Source organism: Grampus griseus, assembly GCF_964374135.1.
Source record: "Grampus griseus genome assembly, chromosome: 8".
Taxonomy (NCBI): Eukaryota; Metazoa; Chordata; class Mammalia; order Artiodactyla; family Delphinidae; genus Grampus; species Grampus griseus.
In genome coordinates this window covers 75,094,193-75,113,280 of record NC_139002.1, presented here as the reverse complement: position 1 = coordinate 75,113,280, position 19,088 = coordinate 75,094,193, and the positions used below count along the sequence as shown (strand labels likewise).

The 19,088-nt window shown below is 43.7% G+C and overlaps 1 protein-coding gene across 3 annotated transcripts in view; it reads right to left on the bottom strand.

The window, feature by feature from the left end:
• NELL1 (neural EGFL like 1) overlaps positions 1-19,088 on the bottom strand; it is an 853,170-nt gene that overhangs the window by 782,569 nt on the left and 51,513 nt on the right. The gene's annotated exons all lie outside the window — the stretch shown is intronic.

The window sequence follows — 19,088 nt, the reverse complement described above, 5'->3', positions numbered from 1 at the left end:
ATTGGGGTCCCAGTGGTCAGAGGTGAGGGGTATGACTCCAGGGTGGAGGGGGTAGGGACTCTGCATGGCAGAAGTCTGTAGCTGGGGAGAGGGAGGCAGCTTGGCAAACCTCAAATGTGCGATTTCTTTCTCTCCAAGTAAGCTGAAGGAAAAAGAGGAACGCTACAGGAGGTCCTTCCAGAAGTAATTGGCCCATTAGGTTAGGGCAGGCCCGGTCACTATACACGCCAAGAAAGTAATATGGGAACGTCTCACTATGCTATGCAAAGGGGGGAAAAAGAAATCCTTTCCACAACAGAGAGAAATCATAAAGCAGCATCGGTCCCAGGTAACACAGCAAGAACTAAGTGATGAATGAGGTACCCTCTCGGCTCAGCACCGCCCTACCCCCAGCCTGAGACTGACCACCTGTCAGGGCCCATACTTGCTGGCATGGCCACTGGAGAAGGTGCTCTGCTCTATTATTTCAAGTGCCCTGAATATTTCCGAAGGGATAATAATTTGGAACTCCTCAGTGGAATGCTTTCTTTTCAGCTCCTTTATTTCCACTGTCCTAAAAAGTAGATCATCAGCTCTAAGATCACATGTGTTAATCTAATTACATGCCTTGTTAGCTCATTAGTTCCAGAGTCACTGCTGGGGAGGTCTCCCGCACTATTCATCTATCTGCAATGCTCGCTAGGTGTGCTTCCTGGCTCCCGGAAAGTGTCATTACAGGCCTTTCAGACCCTGTGCTGAGGAGGGTGAGTAAAGCTTTCTGAACACCTGAAACTCCAGGCTGTGAACAGAAGCTCCAGGAAATGTGGGGTGAGTGCAGAAAGGGGCTCTGGGTGTGGATTCTGGCAGACGTGCTGTGCTCCTTTGAAAACTGACCTCTTAATGTTTACTAGGATGAGAATACAATCTTTAATGTCACCCTTAAAATGAACCGCTGGAGATGCTGCTTGCCTGAATTCAAAGCCCATTGCCGTCTGGCTACTGGATCCTTCTCCACCAATTTCCCGCGGCCACCCTCCCAAACAAGATCTACAACCAAGGGCTCAAATTACAAGCCCTACTTACTGAGGCTTCTGTAAAGAAATGAACATGTCGGTTTGGGGGAAAATTGGTCTTTGATCGTTGTTGCCGCACATAATTTGGCTCTGGCACGTCCTAGGGTAACAACGCTGAGTCAGTTTTCAGTAAATTACTCCTTCAGTGTTTTAAATAGTGTCTTTATGATTAATTCATCTCAAAGGGTGCCCGGTAGGTTTCCAAGGAGTCTTTTCTACCTGGGTATGATCTGACTCAGCCAGAAGATTTTTTTTTTTTTAATTTTTGGCCATGCCCCACTGCATGTGGGATCTTAGCTGCCCGACCAGGGATCAAACCCCGCACCCCCTGCAGTGGGAGCACAGCGTCCTAACCCCTGGACCGCCGGGGAAGTCCCTGCAGATACTCTTTCAGCCACAAACCACCTGAACCTCTGCCACCACGAGTGGTTGTTCGCTGACCCTCTGGCGAGCTCTCTCGGGCCCCAGGTGAGCCCTGGGAATGCAGAACACGTGTGGTGCCTGGGGCAGTGCCCGGCACAGGTGAGGAGCTCCACGGGCATGGGATCTCAACTCTCCTCCCACCTGGAGTTCCAGCCACCATGCCGATGCAAAACCTGCCCATCTCGCGAGACCCAACCCAATTCCTCTAGCTCCGTGAAGCTCTGGAGCCCCCAGTTCAGCGTGCTTTCCCCTTTCACTCCAAAATTCAATCATTCGCTCAAACATATTCTCGGGGCGTGTTCTCTGTGGCAGGCGCTGGGCCACGGTGAGTAGGACAGACTCGGTCTAGACAGAGACATCCAGCCAGTATTTGTAGCTACACTGACCACTACCACCCATTGTGACCCATCTTACATTCTGCATCTTGCCAAATCCAATAGTCAGTTCTCTATCCTCGGCCTAACTAACCTCTCAGCAACCTCCCAACCGCTGTCCTCTCCCTCCTTTTTGAGGCACTCTGTTTTTTTGTGTTTTTTTTTTTTTGTGGTACGCGGGCCTCTCACTGTTGTGGCCTCTCCCGTTGCGGAGCACAGGCTCCGGACGCGCAGGCTCAGCGGCCATGGCTCACGGGCCCAGCCACTCCGCAGCATTTGGGATCTTCCCGGACCGGGGCACGAACCCGTGTCCCCTGCATCGGCAGGCGGACTCTCAACCACTGCGCCACCAGGGAAGCCCTGAGGCACTCTGTCTTTTGGACACTGCATTCTTCTGGGTTTCCTCCCACCTCTCCAGCCATCTTGAGGCTCCTTCATGCCCTCATCTGCCTGCTCTCTGTCAGGGTGTCTCAGGGTACATCCGTGCATCAGCAAGCCCTGAGCTCCACCTCCATCACCACCGAGACCCTCCATCCTCTTGACTGTAACACTGCAGCAGTTGTCAAATGCCAGCTTGCTTCCACTTGTTTCTTTCCCCCTCCTCTCCTCTCCCCACTCCTCTCTGACTCTCTCTCTCTCTCTCATGTAGCAATTGGAGAATCAAGGAAATCTTTTTCATACTTAAATCACATCATATCAATCCTGTCGACCCCTTACTTTAAACCCTCAAACAGGTGCCTGTATTAGTTTCCTGTTGCTGCTATAACAAATCACTGCAAACTTAGTGGCTTAAAACAACACGAACTTATTATCCCACGGTTCTGGAGGTCAGAAGGCTGAAATAGGTTTCACTGGACCAAAACTAAGATGCGGGCAGGACCACCCTCCCTCCAGAAGCTCTTTGGGAGAATCCATTTACCTTGCCTTTTCCGTGGTTCAGGTCCCCTTCCTAATCCTCCAACTTAGCTTTGTAGCAACGTAGAATCTCTCTCTGCCGCCATCTTTGCATCACCCGCTCTCTGACGGAACTTCCTGTTTCCCTCTTATAGGACGCTTGTGATTACATTGGGCCCACCTGGATAATGCAGGATCACCTCCCCACCAAAAGATGCTTAACTTAATCACATCTTCGAAGTTGTTTTTAATCATGTAAAGTAACACAGTCACAGGTTCTGGGGATTAGGACAGAATATCTTTGGGTGGGGGAGGGTCATTTCTCAACCTACCACACTGACCAGCACAATTGGAATAAGACCCTAATTCCTTACAATGGCCTGAAAGACCCTGCGTGGCTTGGTGTTGCTGCTGGGGCTGAAACAAAGACCAAGCTTTTACTTTGGCCCTGGCCGCACTCTCCGACCTCCTCGGGTACTTCCACCCACACTGGCCATCTTTGTGCCCCTTAAACTTGTTTGATCCAAGGGTTTTTGTACCAGCTCTTCCAAAAATGTCAGCTCTGGAGCAAAACAGCCTGAATTCAATTCTCAGCTTTGCCACTTACTGGACCTAACCTTGGCCACATGATTTAACCTCCCTGTGCCTCTGTTTTCCTTTCTGTAAAATGGGGCTCATAATACCCATCTCCCTGTTAGGACTATTATGGATTATTTTAAGGATGAAATTAGTTAACAAATATAAAGAATCTAAAACAGTGCCTAGCACATAAAAAGTGTTCATCATTAATCATGTAAGTGATCAGGAATGATACTATTATCTTTGCATGGCTGGCTTCTTCATTCAGGCATCAGATCAAACACCTCCTCTGCAAGGAAGCCTTCCCCAATAATCCTATCTATCTAAAGTCTCTCCTCTCCTTCTTTCTCTCCTCGGTATTGCTGTTTTATTTCCTTCAGAGTCTATATGGCTATCTATAGTTACTAATTTATGAGTATACTTGTTCACTGTGATTCCCCATCAATGCTGGAACCGAAGTTTCAGGAACCCAGAGACTCTGTCTTTTCTCCGCTACATCTCTAACAGCCAGAACAGTGCCCATCATATGGGTGTGCAATAAACATTTTTGAATGAATGAATACGATCTGTTTCTGGTTCTCTCATCCCTGCACCTGGACCAAGGGCCCCCAAGCGCAGAGCATCTTCCACATTCCTCTTGTGCAATCAGGACCCAGCACAGTGGCTGGCACCCGGCAGCATAGCAGACTCCCAGTTAATGCTTGCTGATTGATTAATATATAAATGAGCTTTAGAGGCACCTTTAAGATAAGGGCTCTAAAAAAAAGATTGTCCTCCAGCCAGTCACTCAAAGAGGGAACGGATTCCAAAGTTACACATGGAAAAAAGCAAGATTCAAAGCAAAAGTCCAGCATAGAAAACAGACTTGTGGTTGCCAAGTGCGGAGGGGATTGGGGGAAACATGGAGTCAGAGGTTGGGATTAGCAGATGCAAAGTATTATATATAGAATGGATAAACAACAAGGTCCTAGTGTATTACTATATTCAATATCCTATGAGAAACCATAATGGAAAAGAATTTTAAAAAAAGAATATATATATGTATAACTAAATCTCTTTGCTGTACAGTAGAAATTAACACATTATAGATCAACTATACTTCAACTAAAAAAACAAAACTAAAAATTTTAAAAAACAAAGCAGATGTCCAGGAAGTGCTCCCGAGCTTGCCCTGTCCCCAGCACACACTAGTGGGTCGGGCAGCTTTCTAATCATGGTGAGATCTTCGATTTAAAGGAAATATCAAGAAGGCTGCTGTGGCTAGCTTATGCATGAAATATACAGTTAAAAGCCAATTGCCAGGGCAACTTCTGCCAAGCCCTAAGTACCTATCACCCTGTGTTTCTCCTTTCCACTGATGCCTGCAGCTCACAAATGCCTAGGCAGATGGGGGCCTTCTCCTTTAAGGTACCTCACACCCGGAGACTCAGGAAAGTAGTCTGGGGTGAAGCCGGCATCAGGATTTATTTGTTTAAGTATCTGAACTGATTGTAAGAAGCAGTCACAGCTGAGAACTGGGTCCTGTGAGGAGTCCTGGCTCCAGGTCCAAAGTGATAAAGTGACCAGCCTCAGGCCAGGCGCAGCGCCAGCATGTTAGTTTAGCCTTCAGTGTCTTCCACCGCTCTCCCAACCGACACATCACATTTCATCAAGTCCAAGGTGGCACAGATTACAAGATGCAGTGAATGTGACATTGAGGAGATTACAGGGCACTGCACAATGTCACCCGCTGTCTGCATTCCCTCGCTGGTGCACACACTCAGCGATGACCTGGCTGACCCTCCATGCATCTGGGATCGCAACCCGTCCCCGGCATGGCTCTAACATGTGCTAATACCACACACTCTACATACACCCAGGCTCCACACGAAACCTCCATCCCCTGCCTTCCCAGGCCCTTTCTGGCTCACTCAGATGCTTCTCCACAGATGCTGGGGCTCTGGTAACAGGTATCTCTGAGGTTTGGATCCTCTCAGCCCTTGGTGTGGCCAGGAAGAGTACTTTAGGCAAAAAAAAGGAAATAGCCCCTTGTCTTTTCCCCAGTGTAATATACAAATATAGCCATTTGAAAATCATGTGTCATGATATGAAAAAGGCTGGGAAACACTGCCCTGTGTGGAAGTGGAATTTGAGATCAGAAGACCTGGGATCCACCATCAGTCCTGGCACTTAGCATCTGAGTGACAGGTCATTCAATCCCCCTGAAACTCAGTTTCTCCTCCATTAAATGGCGACTAATATAATGATGATACTTATATCACAGAATCTACATGACATGTACATGTAATCATCTACATGAACAGTTTTTTAAAATGTTCGTCACTGTCACTTTCTTCCCTGTCTGAGTGCCAGGGTTGGACGACACCACACGAGTTGGGCGCGTACGGAGACTATGTGGATAAGGCTTTCTCTCACTGGCTTTCAAGTCACTTACAATCCGGCAGTGTGAACAAGTGGAGAGAACACCATAGGATGAAAATAAATCCTGAGTAAGTTAGCTTACAATGAATCCATCACTAATTTGGGCCAGAGACGGGGAGGCCATGAGCATAAGGGTGGAGTGGGATGGTAGGCATTTCCAGATAAATCAGGAAATAGATGGGGATCACCCAAGCCCTGTGTCAGCAGAGAGAGCCACTGGAGCAACAGTGGACCTTTTTTACTTTTTTTTTTTTTCTTTCAGTGAAATTGGCATGTCTTTTTACAAAAGCACTTCAGCTTACTTTTTCAAATTCATGATGTAAACCAACAGCTTCTTCCCTAAACTCTTTGTTGCTGTCCTACAACATCTATGGGGTGCAAGGCATACTTTTTTTTATTTTTGGTCGTGTTGGGTCTTTGTTGCTGCGTGCGGGCTTTCTCTAGTTGCGGCGAGCAGGGGCTACTCTTCATTGCGGTGCACGGGCTTCTCATTGCAGTGGCTTCTCTCATTGTGGAGCACGGGCTCTAGGCGCGTGGGCTTCAGTAGTTGCGGCACGCGGGCTCAGTAGTTGTGGCTCACGGGCTCTAGAGCGCAGGCTCAGTAGTTGTGGCACACGAGCTTAGTTGCTCCGTGGCATGTGGGATCTTCCCGGACCAGGGATCGATCCCGTGTCCCCTGCATTGGCAGGCAGATTCTCAACCACTGCGCCACCAGGGAAGCCCTAAGGCATACTTTTAAGTGGACTTTCCTGCCACTATTCCCCCAAATCTCCCCATACAAGGCATACCACACAATCCAGACACCACATTCTAAAAAAAAAAAAAAAAGATAAAAATAAAAAAACAAGAATGCCATATTTTATCAACCACAGAGTAATAATGTAAGAATGATAGATGCAAAGATGCCTGACAGGGCTTCCCTGGTGGCACAGCGGTTGAGAGTCCGCCTGCCGATGCAGAGGACACAGGTTCATGCCCCGGTCCGGGAAGATCCCACGTGCCGCGGAGCGGCTGGGCCCGTGAGCCATGGCCGCTGGGCCTGCGCATCCGGAGCCTGTGCTCCGCAATGGGAGAGGCCACAACAGTGAGAGGCCCATGTACTGCAAAAAAAAAAAAAAAAAAAAAAAGATGCCTGACAACCACTGCTGTCGCCCTTTCTTTAATTATGCTCTTATTCACTATAGGCATAGAGTCTGTCAGTGTGGGTCCAGGTGTAATTGAGCCCAGGAGCCCCGACCAGCAAAATGACATGCCGCACACCCAGCCGTTCCGTGCAACTTTTTCAAGTGAATTCTTGGAGAGATTTAAGAATTCTTCCAAAATGTCACAATAATAACTATTTTATCTTTTTTATGCAATAATTTTGATTTGGAGCTTTGCTTTTCTTATTTCATCCAGGCACACCACAACTCATGAATAAAATATGACAAGTTTGATAGTAGCCATTGGAGAGGGTTCATCCGTAACAGCAGACGTGCTCAGTGTACAAAGAGCTTTTGTATTCTAACAACCTTTGTTTCTGGGATGGGCTTTTATCTCAAAGAAGAAACACGTGCGTTCTCCCTTCTCCCGGGTCCCCCTCCCACTACCCGACAATTCCTGTCTTCAGCACAGCACCTGAAACCGTGTTTACTTTCTCTCTTAATGAGGACATTTCTAGATAATTAGGGAACAAATCAAAAAACCAAAGGGTGCTCTGCTCACTATGAAACTGACTTGAAACAGCACATCAAACAATGTGACTCAGGGGGCTTCCCTGGTGGCACAGTGGTTAAGAATCCTCCTGCCAATACTCAAAGAGACACATTCAGAACCACAGACTAGTGGGCAAAGTATGTGACTTTACATCTTAAACATCATTCAGGTGATTGCACTCACCTGGAGAGATATTTAAATCACCCACAGCGTTCTCTTTCGAGAATTTTCCTCTCCCCAGCAAAGGCTGCCAGGTTCCTTCCAAGTTCAGGCTCTGGTCTGTCTTTCAAAGAAATATATGTGAAAAAGAAAGGAAAGGAACTTGCACAACCACTGGCATTTATCATATGGCCCCAGGGACGTCAGACTTCAAGTTTCGAGGTTTCATTTTTTTCAAACGAATCTCTGAGCATCTTGTTCTATCACACATAGAAAACCAGCTGTCTTCCAAGTTTCCTCCCCAATACATTTTTGCCCCAGAGTTTGTTTCAAAATATGTAAGAGCAAAAAGACAGTTTAAAGTCACTGCTTGCCTAGAACTTGAAGAACCAAGATGTAGACCTCCTGGATGAGCAATTTGCCAAACTTCCCAACTTATGGGTTTGTCTGTGGGACATGACAAGCACATTTAAGATTAAGCTGAGGTTAGGAAACATTTCTAACACTCCTCCAGAAAATGAAACCCGGCATCATCAGGAAAACCAGAATGCAAAAGCTTCAGCATATGTTGTTGTTTTCTTGTGTGTACTTCGCAGGTGCACAGTGATGCCTATTTGGGGAAATTGTAAACTCGTACGTTTTTTTTTCATCTTCACTCACTTCCTCCAAGACACCAGGTAGTCTTGAACTGTGACTTTTACTACCCATGAGAACCATTCTGAAGCCCAGTGAATGGCGACTACATCGAGGCTGTAGTTTCTGAGATGACTTTAGTCACATTGTCTTACCTAATGCCATGTTGCATTAAACGGCATCTTGCCATCGACTGACACTTCATGACATCAGGGAATGCAAAGGTGGTTAGGTGCTGATGACAAGTACACCCACACACACACACTCACATGCCAGACATGCTTGCAGTGTGGACAGCAAGATGAGTCTGAATCTCTGGCAGAAAAATAAGGTAGCAGCTTGAATGCTCATGAGGAAAAGCTAAGTTTTATTCCCTCAGCGCAAGGCACAGTAGCAGCGTTTGGCACTCTTGAGGGGCTGCCGTTTGTAGGTGCCGGGCTGAGCCTTCCTTCTTTCAGACCCAATATTTCAAAGAGGCCAAATAGGGCTGGGAAATCTGGCAGCAGCATTTAAATCTTTAAAAGACACTGTCAAATGGGATTAGACATCAAAGTTCAGGTTTAGGGGCAAAAAGAAACTAAGAACGAAGATAAAAAGATGACCAAATCAGCCGCATGTATACCAATAACAATGCTGCCTGAAATCCTAAGAAATCTTGTTTTTAAGTCACAGGATCTCAAGTGGCAAATCTCAAGGTCTTGCTCGATAGATCTGGGAGCTGACTCCTAGCACCATGGGCCCTAGTCGGTCACTCCCTCTCTCCCCCATTGGCTGGGTGTTACCTTCCACACCCCATCTCCCTTCTTCTCCCACCCAGGCCTATGAGGGCAGAGGAAGGACAGCGCTCGTTAGGTCCACTTGTCCCGGATCAAGTCTAGGGACTCACGATCTGGGACATGAGACCCATCCACATGTGTGCCAACACCAGTGTGTACCCAAATGTTTCCAGGGCTCTCCAATCATAACCCTACATGCAGCTATCTGTGATGTCCTAGACAGATCCTGAGTAGCAGAGAATGAAACCGGCCACATTAGTCAAACCAATCAAAAGGATGAAACAAACACACGTGAGAACATTACAGTTACATGTACTCCAGCCTAAACCTTTCACTGATGGTACAGGAAATATTGGCATTTCCCAGTTCGAGTGTTAGACCTCCTCTTTCCTCTGTGTAAGAGGGCATCATGGCTGGCTGAGTGGAGACTCAGGTGCTGTAAGTATAGGCAAGCTCCCTCCCCGCACTAAACCATAGAGCCGCTATATGTTCTGCGACTTTCGTTTGGCAACTGGGGTGGAAAAAAGAAGGATTCCTTTTTTCTGTGAGGATGCAGGTAGAGAATGATGTCTGCTCCCTCCCCAGCCCAGCCTTTGGGCAGGGTTTGAGCTTCTATATCTAGAGGGATAAGAGCTCAGAGGAGACGGAGTCTTTTCTTGAGAGATTCTGTGGGGTCTAGGCAAAGCAGGGATAACTGGGGGCCAGGAAACAAAGTGTGGAGTAATTGGAATAAGAGTCCTTCTCCTACTTAAAGCTAGGAATGCTCTGTTCCTCCAAGGGGCTGGGTCCCAAGCCAAAGTAGGGAGGATAGCTCTGTCTTCAAATGGAGCAAGTGCCTTCTGCATCCCTGAAGACCGGCATCCCTGGGGTCCACTGGGCACAGCACCCTGGACAGAAGTAGTGATTCATAAGAGATTCTAACAGTCCTGGCAATAATGAACCTTCTCCCAGCAGACTCCTGAATTGGCCAGAGTTGAGAAAAAAAAAACATGCCCAGGGCTTCCCCAGTGGCGCAGTGGTTGAGGGTCCGCCTGCCGATGCAGGGGACGCGGGTTCGTGTCCCGGTCCTAGAGGATCCCACGTGCCACGGAGCGGCTGGACCCGTGAGCCATGGCCGCTGAGCCTGCGCGTCCGGAGCCTGTGCTCCACAACGGGAGAGGCCACAGCAGTAAGAGGCCCGCGTACCGCAAAAAACAAAAACAAAACAAAAAAAAAAAACATGCCCAGTGGTGGATGAAGCTGTCAGACTGAGTGGTGAGGTGTCCTATAAGGGACCCCAGAAAGACCTGGGGTTCCTGAGATGGTGCACAGAAAACTAGGTTCTTCTTGGGCAGAATGGAGCGAGAATAGATGTTTTTGTGGTTATTATGAATACCGTGGGGTTCCATTGGTATTCACAGGTTTGTGAATCCTGGTGACATTTGTTCAAGTCTCCCTTAAAACAAGCCATTAGAGCTATTATCAAAAAGACAAGAGATAACAAGTGTTGGTGAAAACATGGAAACAAGAGAACCCTTGTGCACTGTTGTTGGGAATGTAAATTGATACAACCACTATGGAAAACAGTATGGAGGTTCCTCAAAAAATTAAAAATAAAACTACCATGTGTTCCAGCAATCCCACTTCTGAGTATATATCCAAAGGAAATGAAATCACTACCTCAAGCAATATCCACACCCCTATGTGCACTGCAGTATTGTTCACAATAGCCAAGATACGGAAACAACCTGTGTCCATCAGCAAATGAATGAATAAAGAAAATGTGGTATAACTTCCACTCTCAGCCAGGCACCTCTGAGCACTGAACAACCTGCTCAACTGTACAATATGATGCTGACAGAGCACCAGGATACTGGAAACATTCAATCTGAGTTTGTCTCCATTTGACCTTGCTAAGGCTTAGTTTCTATATCTGTAAAAAAGTGGGGAGGGAGTAAAAGTTTCTCATGTAATCCTCACAATAATCCTATAAAGTAGAAATCCCTCAAAAAAATAGTACTTTTTATTCTTATCATTATAAAAACTTCTCCAGAGTCTTCACACATAACCTCCTGATATAGGACCATGTCTATTTTCCTGTAAATCACCTCCCAGGACTATAATAATAGAGGCTCAATAAACATTGCTCACTTAAAAAAAAAAGGAAAGAAAATGCGGTGTATATATATATATATATTATTATATTATATAATAATATTATTATATCATTGAAATACTATTCAGCCATAAAAAGGAAGAAAATCCTGCCATTTGCAACAACATGGATGAAACTTGAGGGCACTATGTTAAGAGAAATAAGTCAGACAGAGAAAAACAAATACTGTATGATTTCACTTATACGTGGAATCTAAAAAAAATAAACTCATAGAAACAGAGAGGAGAACGTTGGTTGCTAGGGGCTGGGAGGTGGAAGAAATGAGGAGATGTTGGTCAAAGGATACATACTTCCAGTTGTTAGATGAATAAGTTCTGGGGATCTAATGTACAGCATGGTGACTGTAGTTAACAAAACTGTATTATATACTTGAGAGTTGCTAAAAGAGTAGATCTTTTTTATTGAGATATAATTGACATAGAACATTATATTCATCGCAGGTACACAACATAATGATTTGACATTTGTAGGTATCATGAAACAATCACCACAAAAATATCCATCACCATACATAGTTATAAACTTTTCTTGTGATGAGAACTTCTAAGATCTGCTTGCTAAGAGAGACCTAAAATGCTCTCACCACACAGACACCAAAATGGTAATTATGTGAGGTAATGGGTACTAACTAACATTGTTGTGGTAATCGTTTCACAATATATAGATACATATAGCAAATCATCATGTTCTACACCTTAAACTTACACAATGTTACATATTAATTGTATCTTGATAAAGTTGGTGAAGGGGGAGAACAAGCCATGAGCAGCGTTAAGTAAGGGCATCCGTGCCAAGGCATCACAACGTGGGCTTCTTCCATGAGGCTCTAGGTCAGCCCTATAGGGGAGCACTGAGCGGAAGCTCCGCGGAAACTTACAAGAAGTAAATACAGTAGTTCCTTGGTATCCATGGGGAATTGGTTCCAGGACCCCTTCAGATAACAAAATCTAGGGATGCTCAAGTCCCCTTATGTAAAATGGTGTAGTATTTGCATATAACGCACACACATACTCCCATACACTTTAAATCATCTCTAGACAACTTATAATACATAATACAATGTAAACCCTATGTAAATAGTTGCCACAGCACAGACTTTAAATTTTCCTTTTTGGAACTTTCTAGAATTTTTTTCTTTTCCAAATATTTTTGATCTGTGGTTGTTTCAATCTGCAGATGCGAAACCTGCGGATACAAAGGGACAACTGTACTGAAACACCCTCAGATTTTAAATGTGAGGCTCACAAAAGGAGGCAGGTTAACGTAAGAGTCGAGTTTAAAGGCAATGAGAAACACACTTAGGTAACAGCAAGCGGGGGAGGCGGGGGAAGAAGACAGAGTTTGTGAGGCAAGCCCACATTGAGCCCCAACTATGCTATTCAACAGCTGAAGGACTTTTCTGAGTCTTAGGTTCCTCATTTGTAAAATAAAAGTAAAACGCCCCACCTCCAAGATTGTCATGGAATATGGTAGACTCCATAAAGATCTGTTCCTTCTCCATCCTTCCCTTTTGCTCTCCCAACCCACAGAATTTGCAATGATTTTGGCAGATTTGTTACACAGAAAAACAAAAACATTCACAGATTCTCACTGATAGAAGGGACCCTAAAACAGCGATCCTCAACTGGGGTGATTTTGCCCCCAGGGGACATTTGGTAATGTCTGGAGACATTTTTGGTTGTCACAACCTGGCGGCCATACGCGGTAATACTGGTACCTAGTGGTTAGAGGACAGGGATACTGCTAAACACCCTACAATGCACAGCACAGCCCTCACAGCAAAGAATTATCCAGCCCCAAATGGTACCAGTGCCAAGACTGAGAAACCCTGCCTGGGAGGACCCCTAACCCAACCTCCCACTAATTCAGGCATTCTCTCTCTAATATCTCTGAGAGATGGTCTTCCTGGCTTTTGTCTGAATACTTTCAGGGACAGACACTCACCACCTCCTGACAAACCCTCTCCATTATTGATCAGACCTAATTCAAAATGTCTCTCTGTAGATTAAATCAAAATAAAGAACTTTCAACTGGTTGGTCCTACTTGTGCCCTTTCCTTCTCCACAGAATAAACCTAAAACCTCTTGAGCTTGTCAAGAGGTTGGTGTATGCAACCACTTGTATGCAAAGCCCTGGGGGAGAATAGAACATGAATGACCAGAGTCCCTGCCCTCAGGAAGCTTACACCCTAACAGAGGAGATAGAGAGATGAACAAGCTACAAAGTAAGGCAGAATAAAATGTGGATTAAAGACAATGTTAAGAAATATACCGTATCCTCCAGGAGAAAGAACCCATTTAAGTCTGAGGTCATCCAGGATGGGTCAAGAAAAAATGTGATACACATGAAAGAAGTTAAAGAGGCTGAAACGGAGACAGAGGCATCTCTGGCTGATGAAACACCAAAAGCACAGACTTCCATCAGGAAAGGGCAACACACTCTCAAGGATCAGCTGTAGGATGGACAGATCTTAGAATCAGGAATGTGATGTGGTGGGAGATGAGAACAGAAAGATGGGTTGGAGCCAGATTGGTGGAAGGTCTCAAATGTCATGCTAAGGAGTTTGGATTCATCAGGCCACATTCTAAACAGGGCAACGCATTCTGAACAGGTCCTATGGGAGAATGCTGCTGGCCACAGCTTGGAGTGTAGACTAGAGAAAAGAAAGATTAGCAATGGTATGAGGGGAAATCAGAACGAGGGGCTGTTTGGGAAGGAAAGTGATAGGTATGTGTTATGGACTAAATGGTGTTCCCTTCCATAAATTCTGTGCTGAAGTCCTAACCCCCAGTGTGATGGTACTTGGAAGGGGGGACCTTTGGGAAGTAATTACATTCAGATGAAGTCATTAGAATGATCTGGACATTATGTTCCTATTAAGGTGGCCTAAGACTGATGGCATAGGTTCTTTTGGCTCATACTGAACTTGAGTCCATTAAAAACCCCAGGTTGGGCTTCCCTGGTGGCGCAGTGGTTGAGAGTCTGCCTGCCGATGCAGGGGACGCGGGTTCATGCCCCGGTCCGGGAAGATCCCACATGCCACGGAGCGGCTGGGCCCATGAGCCATGGCCGCTGAGCCTGCGCATCCAGAGCCTGTGCTCTGCAATGGGAGAGGCCACAACAGTGAGAGGCCCACGTACCACAAAAAAAATAATAGTAGTAAATTTTTTACAAAACAGGTCTTTTTCTCCTAAACTGCTCTCAAGGTAGGCTTGCTCTTGTGCAGTTGAACCACTGGGAAGAACTTTGTACTAATCCCTATGAAATTCCATCCTGTCAGTTTCGGTTCCTGGTTCTTGCTCACGGGGATACTGAGAACCTTGATCCTGACATTCAGTGAAGGAGCTATTTCTCCCAGCTCTTCATCACCTCCAGCAACAGCTGTGGAATAGGGGACTTGAACAGACTTTGGGTTGGTTGCGGGTGGGTGAAGGAGGGTTTGATTTCAGCATTCCTCTCAGCTGCTTTCCTGCCTGCTTCACTCAAGATGCTCAGGGCCTTTGCCTGAGCACACCAGGTGAGGGCAGCCCTCTAGGTGACAGCGCTCCCCATAACCACTCCCGAGTCCCCCACCATCATTCCTGCACACCTCACTACCAGAAACCACAGAGCTTCTTCCCTGCCCTGTGGGGAAAAGTAGGCAGCAGAAATGGCTGAGGCATGTCAGGCCAGAGATGTGCACGTATATGGCCTGTAGGTGGGTGAGTTGTTTCCTATCCTCTCTTGGTATAACGTAAAATGTCTGAATCGAGTGAAATAGCATTAAGAGTGTCATTCTTTTATTTGTGTCAGCAGAGTTATGTGAATCTGAACTTTCCACTAAGTCTAAAAACTAATCTGGTCCCTAGGCTGACATTAAAGCTCTGTGCTGTGATGTACTGTCAAATATAAATCTCCAAAATGCCAAATCTATAAGGGAGAAAATTACAGAAATCAGACTCGTTGTAATTTGGAAAATTGACTTTTTACGTTGCAATCATTTGTGTTATACCCATTTTATTATTTTCTTTTAATGTCACTATAAGGAAGCCAATTGTCCTTTTGGGGGAAGCGCTTTCTTTTTCTGTAAGATCACGTTCTTCCTCCCTTTTTTGATATTAAAATATCTTTTCTCCATAAAATATTGGTGAAATGAATAGATGATAGTTAACATATTTGCATCCTTACTTGGCAAAAATAAAAAGCTGAAGACTCTGCATCATTTCCTAAAGGTTTTCTGCAACTTTACCAGATTGGGAAACCCAAAATTCCAGGAGCTGTCAACCCAAAGGTCTGATAAGCATACCTATGATCGTCTTCTTCCAAGTTGCTGCTGAAAAATGCCAGCCCAGAGAGGATTACGTGCAAAATCAGACAGCATGGCCCTGGGGACCACCCTTCCTGTCAACATCAATTCATGAATCAACACATTTAGGATATGTTTGTTCAACCAACTATAAATCCACCTAACTGTATTATCAACGAGCTCACATTTAACCATCATGCCCAAAGAGCATCCTGAGAGACTGTGCTTAAGGCCCCACTGAAATCAAAGTATACTTGTGTATGAGATAACAATGGATGAACTGGTTGAGAACCCAGAGGTATTTGAGGTTTTTTCCCTGTTCATTACGCACTTTCCCTCCTTTTCTGTAACTACACCATTGTCTTCCTTTGGAGATCCACCACTCACTCACTTTCAGTCTACTGGGTTCAGGTCTTGACTCCACCCCTCAACTCCATGGGTGGACATATGACCCAGCCTGACCAATCAGCATCATCTATCCTTCTGAGCACAGTATTTGGCTCAGGGATGGGTATATGACCAATGACAGCCCAATAAGACAGTTCCAAAGTTTTTGTTTTACTTATTGACAAAAAAGAGGCATCTTTCCACTGACATTCTGGAGAGAATATGATATAAGCCTGAGATCCTAGGGGCAACCTTGCTCCCCACGGGAGAAGCCTGTCTGCAAATAACCAGCCCCAAACAGCAGAGCTAAAAAACGAAGAGAAAGTGAAATTAAGTCATGATGACATCATTAGAGTACCTTAATCTATGAGGACTCAAGCCACTTCTATCCCTAACTTTGGTTACACAAGCCAATTAAATTTCTCCTTTTTACTTAAGCCATTTTAGTTGTCTGTTGATCTATTACAAGTAAAAGAGCTTGGCTGGTACATAATATTCTTTCAAAAATATGAGTTTGGCAAGTCCTATCATTTCATTTATCACACAAACATTTAGTATGTGCCTTTACATTTAAGGCACTTGCTAAACTCAGGGATATAACTGAGAATAAACTTGGTTCTGGCCTTTAGAAAGGTAGTTTAGTGAAGGACACAGACAGCTAAAGACACAAATTATGAGAAAATATGTGGTCAGGGCCAGAGTCAAGTATAATTAATGTAGGAGCACAAAGACCAAACTGAATTGATTCTGCCTTTTAGGGTCCACGAAGCCATCAAAGAAAGGTGACACTTGAATGGATTCTTGAACCAGCTCCAGGGGAGTCAACAATTTCTCTTCTAATGTTCCCATATGTTTAATTAAGAAAGAAATCTGCCAAGAAGAGATATTAAAAAATTTGCCAAGAAGAGATATTAAGATCACTAGGCTATGCTTTCTGGAACCCAGAATTTCCCCTTTAAAAAATAATAATTATAAAGGATAAATATCCAGCCCTTCATCTCCTCCCTCATTTCCCATGATTTCCCTAAGATTATAAGACAGAGGTTGGATGATCAAAACTAAGTCCATCCTATTTCTCTGGATGAGATTCATCTGAGCCTCAGGGCTAGAACTTGTTTAAAGCACTCTGAAGTTCTCTTTCCATTTTGTAACTAAATTGGACTTTCACTTCCTGTTTGTTCCACACTGTCCCATGTTAAGATCACTCCTCTAGAAGGAAAGATTGAGCCAAATGAAAGAAAGTGTTTCTGTGTCATCTGTTAATCTCACACCACCTAGTCCAAGCACGGTACCCATTCCTACCTTTCTCTTCTACTTCTCCCAGACATAGTTAATGATAAGATTTTAAAAGCACGGTAATTTCTAGTATATGAGACATATCTCTGAAATTTTCTGTTTAAAGGACAATAATTAGGGTAAAGAATAATTTTGTGGTCTCACCAGTTATAACTTTATTTAATAGAGAAAATTCTCAAAGAAGAGTAGGTTTTTCTTTGCCATTTGTACAAGAGATGTTTATAAATATTTGCCCTTCCACAGTTCCTGCTGTTGCAACGGGTGCTCCCAAAGCTGACTAAAGCTAGAGTTGGCATCAGATCATCTCAATTGATGCAAGAAAAGCACCTGACCAAAATGCAACAAGCTTTCATGATGATAGGGGGAAAAGAACTCAAAGTAGACCTTAAAAGTTCTAACCACAAAAAAAAAAAAAGGTAACTGTGTATGGTGGCAGATGTTAACTAGACTTGTTGTGGTGATCATTCCTCAATACGTACAAATATCAAATCATTATGTGGTACAAGGAAACCAAGATCATGTTATATGTCAATTATACCTCAAAAAATAAAAAAAACAAAAAACCTCTTAGCAACCTAAGAATAGATGACAACTTCCTCATTTTGATACAGGGCATGTACCCCAGAAAAAAGCCCTACAGGTAACATCATGTTTAATGGTGAAGCATTGAATGCTTTCCCTCTAAAATAGGGACAAAAATGTTCTGCATCACTTCCACTCAGCATTGTACTGGAAGTCCTAAACAGTGCAATAAGGCAAGAAAAGAAATGAAAGACAAAAGATTAGAAAGAAAGAAGTTAAACTGCCATCATTAACAGATGACATCATTGTAAATGAAGAAAACCTCATAGAGTATGTGAAAGGAAAAAAAAAAAACTACCAGAACAAATAAGTGGATCTACCGAGGTCTCAAGATAAATGATCAATATATAAAAGTTAATTCAATTCTACAAAATAGCAACAATTAAAAATGAAAGTTAAATGGTATTACATTTTAAATCGCTTTTAAAAATCTAACATCAAAGAATATATCCAATGAAAGATGTGCAACACCTCTACACTAAGAACTACAAAATAATGCTGAGAGATATTTTTAAAAGCCTAAATTGCTGGAGAGATATATAGTGTTCATTGGTTGACTCAATATTTTTAAGATGCACACTGTCCCAAATTGATACACAGATTTAATATAAAACATATCAAAATCTCAGTAGAATTTTTTGAAGAAATTGAAAAGCTGATGCTAAAATGTAAATTTAACTTGAAAGGATCTAGAATTACCAAGCAATCATGAAAAAAGACCAAAGCTGGAACTACTACACTATCTGATTTCAAGACTTACTATAAAGCTGCAGTGATCAAAAGAGTATGGTATCAGTGTAAAAATAAAGCTACAGATCAGTGGAAAAGAATAGAGAACACGATCACATGATTTTTTTTACAGAGTCACCAAGTCAATGAAATAGGAAAAGTCTTTTTAACAAATGGTGCCAGAAGATCTGGATATATGTATATTAAAAAATGAGTCTCAACTTTTATCTAATACCACACACAAAAATTAATTCAAGATGCATCATAGACCTAAACATAAAAGTTAGAACCATAAAGTTTCTAAAAGATAAAATTTTTTCATAACTTTATAGTGTAGTCAAAGATTTCTTAGACAACATACAAAAAGCTAACCACAAAAGAAAAAAGATTATATATTGGACTTCATCAAAATTTAAAATTTCTGCTCATGAAAACACCAGTAGAATATGAATAGATAAGTCAGAGACTGGGAGAAAAATATTTGCAATGCATGTTTCTGACAAAAAGCTTGTAGCCAGAATATGTAAAGAACTCCCATAAAGCAATAATTAAAAGGAAAAAAAATAGTAACAGGTAAAAGACTGTAACAGACCCTTCACAAAGATATAGGAATGGGGAAACACACACACACACACACGAAAAGATGCT